Raw genomic sequence first — 6,860 nt, forward strand, 5'->3', positions numbered from 1 at the left:
TTATTTAAAGAGATTTAAGTGCCCCTGGGAGCACCCACTTCCTGTCAAAGGAATGGAAGAGAGTTTATGGCAGTGAGGAAACCTGGTGGAGCTCCCACTTAGCAGCAGCATGGGGAGACAGCAGGAGGCAGCCCAGCTACTGAAGAGAGAAATGTTTCAGCAACCTTAGAGCAGCAGGAGGCTAATGAAGAGAGCAACATAAAGACAAAAGGCTTTTTCCAGCACTAGGTGGTATCTTAATTCAGTCTCTTTGGAGCTTAAAATAAACAGAGCCCCAAAGTTCTGGTCTTTAATGATTGAATTAAACAGTATTTCTGGTTCCTTCTCTTCAGAGATAGAGAACCAGAGCTCCCAAATAACTTTGCCTCAATACCAAGCAGCAGGATTGTTCCATTTATATTCAGGATTAAAGAAAACAGAGTTCAAATTCCATTACCTCAGGTTTACAGTGACTCTCCTTCATTTTGTAGGATCCCCCTCTCCAGGCAGCCAGACTTCCTTGGAGCACAGTCTCAGCAACCAGGGTTTTCCTTCATAAAACTCCAAACTGGTTGACTGAGGCTAATGGACTAACTGCTGCTCCTAGCCACTAACTCTTGCGTACAAGTACAGAATGTGACATGATTCCCAAAATGGTTTCCCTTTTGACACATCCAGACAACAGTCTGTCAATATAACCCATCTCAGAGGGGAAAAGGTGTAGGGGGGTCTCCTGTCATCTCAAAAGTTACACATTAATGGAAAGACCAGAACAGGTACTTAACCAAAGAGGAAGAGCACTTTGTGATCTGCAGGGGTTAAAATACACGCACAAATGCCTCTTCGGGTAAGTGGGTATTCCAATGTTTAGAAATCCCAAATCTTTCCCAAACATGGATCTGTTCAGCAAGCCCTTACTGAGAACTTCCATTGTAGTCAGTGCACTGAATAAGAGTTTACAGGATCGAGCCCTAATTAGTTAATGTTTGTACAATTCTTTGAAAAATGGAAAGCTCTGTTTAAGGGTGAAATATTATTATTAGACATGACAGATTCATGGAGCAAACTGAAATTTGAAGCTTGCATCTTGTTCTCAATACATAAAATACTATTGGATCGGATAGCCAGACAATAATGAAACTCACATTTAAAAGGCAAGTAGTTCCATAAAAAGGCTTCACCATATGAAAAGGAATATATGTCTTGACTCTTAACTTCTTATTCTTTTTTAGTTTAGAACAACACACACTTTCAGCAGAATTTAAATGATCTCTCTTAAAGTATTTAATATCATAAATTCTATTATGATTCAGAAGGTCTTATTATCATAGTAAAAAGGAAAAATAATACAAAGAATTTCCAAAGGCATCACGGTAACACTGTAACTTATTGTTAAGCAGCTCAAAGGGATTAGCATGTAGGACTTTACCAATCTCAACTTTACAGTCTGATTTCCCCTCCAGACATCAAATGAAAATATGGGGAAAACAATAAACAAAACAAAAAAAAACTCCATAGGTCAAGAGGATCAAACACAAATGGAACATGTTCTGTGATTCTAACTGTTCCTTGTAACTCATTTTTAATATACAAATCAGAAAACCCTACTTCAGTTTCCTCACCATCCTCATCCCTTATTCCCACAAATTATTCTATCATATTTGGCATGTGTGACACATACTGGGGACTTCAAGGTTGTTTCACTCCTGTGCAAGTGTGAACAAAGAATATGCATGAGGGGACTCATGTACCCAGTGCATTGAGTGAAAGTAAGTCTTATGTCCTACCCTATTGCTTTATTCTTAAAAGTACAAATAAAAAATCAGCTGGGCTTGGGTGCGAGTTTTGGGGCACTCAGCATCTCACAGGAGTGAATGAAGGTGTATTATATTCTCTTCACCAAAATCTACCACTCAGAACATTGGCACTAGCCTTATTTAGAAATGTAAAAAAGAAACATACTACGTACAAACCAAGGAATAAAGCTTAGAGTTAAATATGTTATAGTTGTTTTCTGACTGTATATCAGTTTAGTCTTGAATGTAGAAAATTCATACACACCAGTACACCCTGAAGCATGAAATATACACAAACTTGTCACCTGATCAAGAACTGTAGAACATAGCTGAATGGAAAAACTCCAGGTTATATTTGTACATAGATATTTTGTAAAGATTTGGAAAGTGGTCATTCCTGTCCTGGTAACAAAATATGATCTAAATAAGAAAGAAAATTCTCTAAAGCTTATACTAAAGATAGCTGAAATGATACACAAAATCATAACCATCTGACTACATGTAATTCTGAAATGAAATAGTCCGGCACTCTCCACTGGCATTACTCATCTGACTGGCCACAGCTTGAAAACTATTATGCTTTGGAACCTGCCAAAGCATCTGTTAACACATCTTGAAGTAGAGGAGCAGTGTGCCAAATATCAAAATAATAGCTTTAGTGGTAAAGTAGCAATTATAGAGAGAAAATGCAAAAAGGTTCATCTCTGACAATTTTTCTCAAACTGAGTTTCTAAAGTATCGCACCTGTTTTTAGCCCTGCGAATCCTATTAAGGTTAATGGGAGATACAGTCAGTCAGTCAGTGATTTAAACCTTGTCTCTCTCTCTTTGCAAAATGGAGGGGCTATTGTCTAAAATATAAAACATTGCCTAAATCATTGTTAGGTTTTTACATTTTAGAGGTGTTTTACTGCAAAAATATGGTATTACAAGTAGAGATGGTAAGAGAGCAGATATAATACACGTTGAGCTATTGCCCTGTTGAATTTTGCTTTTCTTTTAAAGGAAGTAAGATGCTGTATACATTTAGATTTTATAATCAAATTTTTGCCCTGAATATACACATCTTTCAAGAGTAAAATCCTGGTCCCTGGGAGTTTTGCTATTGACTTCAATATGCACAAGAGCACATTCTGGCAATAAAAGATCTACTCATGGACAGAAGAGTCAACGAATTAAAAAAGCCGTGAGTGAAAAGCTCATGTCTGAGTGAACTTTCAACCTACTAAGTGTGAAAGTGAATCAAAATTTTTATTCTAACAAGCTCTCAATTCACTAATATATGGAAGTTATGGTAGTAGGGTGCCAGTTATCCTACAGCACAGTAGCACTCCTCCTTAACCCCATAACACTCCCACAAGGGTCAGTGAGATTTGTTTCTTTTCTCTACTGTGGGAAGAATAGATACATATTCTCTCAATACTTCAGGAATGAAACTGTTCTATCTATAAGCGGAAAACCTGCACTCTCTACATAAACAATTTTTAAATAAAATATGAGCCATGCAGGTACTCTCAAAAGCATCATACCATTGAAGACATTATTTCCTTTAAGGACCAAAGACTATAAACACATATGTACATGATTAACTTTACTCAAGTGAGTAGCTCCAATTAAGTGAAAAGAATTACTCAGGTAAGTCAGATATTCATGTGTGTACGTGTTGGTGCAATAATTTTCTCTTTGATTTCAAAAGAAACAAACCTTTTTTGACAATGTTGGCATGTCCCAATATCACAGGGGAAATTTCAGAGATCATATAGCTTACAAGAAACTTCAGCAAGAAAATGTACAACATTTTTCAAAAATAGAGCTGTTTTCAAACATTTAAATGAAAGCAAGAAACTTTTTCTCCACCCTTGAATATTCATTCTGCTCTTTTTCATGTAAATATCAGACATTGTGAACTGTTCCAAATCACCTCTCTCGTGCCAGTGCTGAGTGATTCCTGGAAAGCTCTCAGCACCCTCATCTCCTATTGGTGAGTCCGTCACATCAACAGAAGTAGATCAGCCCCTTGCCTTATTAGCCCCTCTGCACAAAAATAATGTTGCATAAGCCTTCTGGGGGGCAGGGACTGTCTTTTTGTTATGTTTCCTGATCCATAACTGGGGCTGCTAGGCACTGCAGCAATACAAATAATAAATAAATGTATGCCGTGTAGTTTTTTGTTTGACTTCATTGGGTCGCTCCCACTGCATTCCTTAGGAAGTAACAGTGAAAAGATATCTTGAATATTTTAGAACATTAAGTAAGTTTTAGTGCCAGTGATATTTGCTGGATGCACACACTACAACTACTTCTTGGAGGATAAAATTCACTCCATGTTTGCCACCCAACTCTGGACAAAGTCCAAACAAACCATCTTTGCGGGAATCAAATACACATTGATTGAGGAAGAGGGTATGTACCACTTCCATCAGCGGTCAAGGCCTGATCCATGGTCTGGACCATCCCCTCATCATTCTTTGTGCGGTCTTACACAGAATATGTGTAGAGTCCAAGTCTACTGCAATAAGATATTGAATCTGCCTATGTGCCTATATCATGGCCGCTTTCCCCACTGCTATTGCTCTACTGAGTTTGTGCCTTTCAACAACCCCTTTGCCCTGGAGGAATTTCGACAAGATGGAAAAAGCTATAACATTGCACAGTAGTAGTGCAAACTTACCACAATCCTTCACTGGTATGTATCTGCCATAACATGGACAAACCAACTCTGATCAATTCTCCATCTTCATGTAGTCTTTGGGCTTTCTCCTGAAACTGCCAAAAAGGATGAAAATTAGTGTCACATTTAGGGTTTAATCATAGAAAGTAGGGCTGGAAAGGACCTCGGGAATCATCAAGTCCAGTCCCATGGGCTGTGGCAGGACCAAGTAAATCTAGACCGTTCCAAACAGGCATTTGTCCAACCTTTTCTTAAAAACTTCAGATGATAGGTATTCAACAACCTCCCTTAGAAGCCTATATCAGAATTTAATTATAAGGTTATAAAGTTTTTCCTAATATCTAACCTACTTGTCGTATCTTCTTTGGGCACAGAAAACAATCGTTCAGTGTCCCCTTTATAACAGCTCTTAACATATTTAAAGATTTATCGAGTCCCCCTTTAGTCTTCTTTTCTCAAAACTAAACATTCCCTATTTTTTTTAACCTTCATAGGTCAAGTTTTCTAAACCTTTTGTCATTTTTTTTCTCCTCTGGACTCTCTCCAATTTATTCACGTTTCCTAAAGTGTGGGGCCCGGAATCAGACACAGTACTCCAGCTGAGGACTCACAAATGCAGAGTTGAATGGGACCATTACCTCCCATATCTTACCTACAATACTCCTGTTAATACACTGCAGAATACTAGTCTTTTTCATAGCTGCAGCATAGTGTCGACTCATTCAATTTGTGATCCACTATAACCTGCAGATCCCTTTCAGCAGTACTACCACCTAGCAAGTTATTCCCCATTTTGTAGTTTTGCATTTGATTTTTCCATCCTATCTATAGTGCTTTGTACTTGTCTTCATTTCATTTTGTCTTGCTGAATTCAGAGCAGTTTTCCAATTTGTCAAAGCCATTTTTAGTTTCGAATCCTATCCTCCAAAGTGCTTGCAACCATACCCAACTTGTTGTCCTCTTCCAATTTTATAAGCATATTCTCCACTACATTATCCAAGTCGTTAATGAAAATATTGAACAGCACCAGATCCAGGACCACCACTGTGGGCCCCTATTAGATATGCCCTCCCAGTTTGACAGTGAACCATTGATAACTACTCTGAGAACAGTCTTTCAACCAGTTTTGCACCCACCTTATAGTAATTTAATCTAGACCACATTTCCCTAGTTTGCGTCTGAGATTGTCATGTGGAACTGTGTCAAAAGCATTACTAAAATCAAGATACATCATGAGTATTGCTTCCCCTCTCCCCATTAGGCCAGTAACTCTTGTCAAAGAAAGAAATTAGGTTGGTTAACATGATTTGTTCTTGATAAATCCAAGCTATTATCCTCCAGGTGCTTACAAACTGACTGTTAATAATTTGCTCCGGTATCTTTCCAGGTATTGAAATCAGGCTGACTTCAAGTCTCCTAAATCCCCAGGTCCTCTTTGCTCTACTTTTTTAAATAAAGGTACTATATGTGCTTTTCCAGTCCTCTGGGACCTCACCTGTCCTACAGGATTTCTCAAAGATAATTGCTAACAATTCTGAGATTGCTTCAGTTAGTTCCTTAAGTACCATAGGATGAATTTCATCATGTCCTGCCAATATAAACACAGCTAATTTACCTAATTTCCTTTAACCTGATCTTTCCCTTTGCATTTCTTCCTCTTTTTTTGATAATATTACCTATGTTTAGCATCTGGTCACCATTAACCATTTTAGGGAAGACTGAAGCAAAATATGCATGAATTACCTATTTCATGGTGCTTTCATGATGGCATTAGTTATTAGCTTTCCTTTCCCACTGAGTAGAGGACCTACCCTTTTTTTCATCTTTCTGTTGCTCCTTAAGTAGTTTAAGAACCTCTTCTTATTGCCTTTATGTCCCTTGCTATGTGTAAATCATTTTCTGCCTTAGTCTTTCTGATTTTGTTTCTATATGCTTGTGCTATTCTTTTGTACTCTTTAGCAATCTGTCTATATTTCCACTTTTGGTAGGATTCCTTTTGATTTTCAGGTCATTAAAGATCTCCTGATGGAGTCATATTCGCCGCTTACTATTCTTCTTATCTTTTCTTCACATCGGGATAATTTGCTATTGTGTCTTTAATATTGTCTCCTTGAGAAACTGCCAACTCTCCTGAACTTTTTCCCTTAAATTTTCTTCCCTGAGTTTGTTGAAGTCTACTTTTTTGAAGTCCATTTATTCTAGAAATTGTGTTTGGCTGTAAGACTTTTCCAACTGATGTCTGGGTAGTTAACATCCCCTTGTAATTTGTGATACACAGAAATATCCACAATGAACAGAAAGAGAGCCCACCATGTCATTTCACGTTAGTCACCAAACAATCCTGGGATGATGACAGTTTTGTCCAGCAAAGTAATTCGTATAGCCAGAGAAAGTGAATCTAGAATCTCCATTTTA

At 37.8% G+C, this 6,860-nt stretch overlaps 1 long non-coding RNA gene across 2 annotated transcripts in view; it reads right to left on the bottom strand.

Annotated features, from left to right (window-relative positions):
• Nucleotides 1-1,241: 1,241 nt before the first annotated feature.
• LOC122462057 overlaps nt 1,242-6,860 on the bottom strand; it is a 207,962-nt gene continuing 202,343 nt past the window's right edge. For both annotated transcript variants that reach the window (XR_006284394.1, XR_006284395.1), the window contains exons 2-3: nt 4,446-4,540; nt 1,242-3,977 (exon numbers count right to left, since the gene is read on the bottom strand). This is a non-coding gene — a long non-coding RNA (uncharacterized LOC122462057). The remainder of the gene's footprint in view (nt 3,978-4,445; nt 4,541-6,860) is intronic.

Source organism: Chelonia mydas, chromosome 10 (genome assembly GCF_015237465.2).
Source record: "Chelonia mydas isolate rCheMyd1 chromosome 10, rCheMyd1.pri.v2, whole genome shotgun sequence".
NCBI lineage: Eukaryota > Metazoa > Chordata > Testudines > Cheloniidae > Chelonia > Chelonia mydas.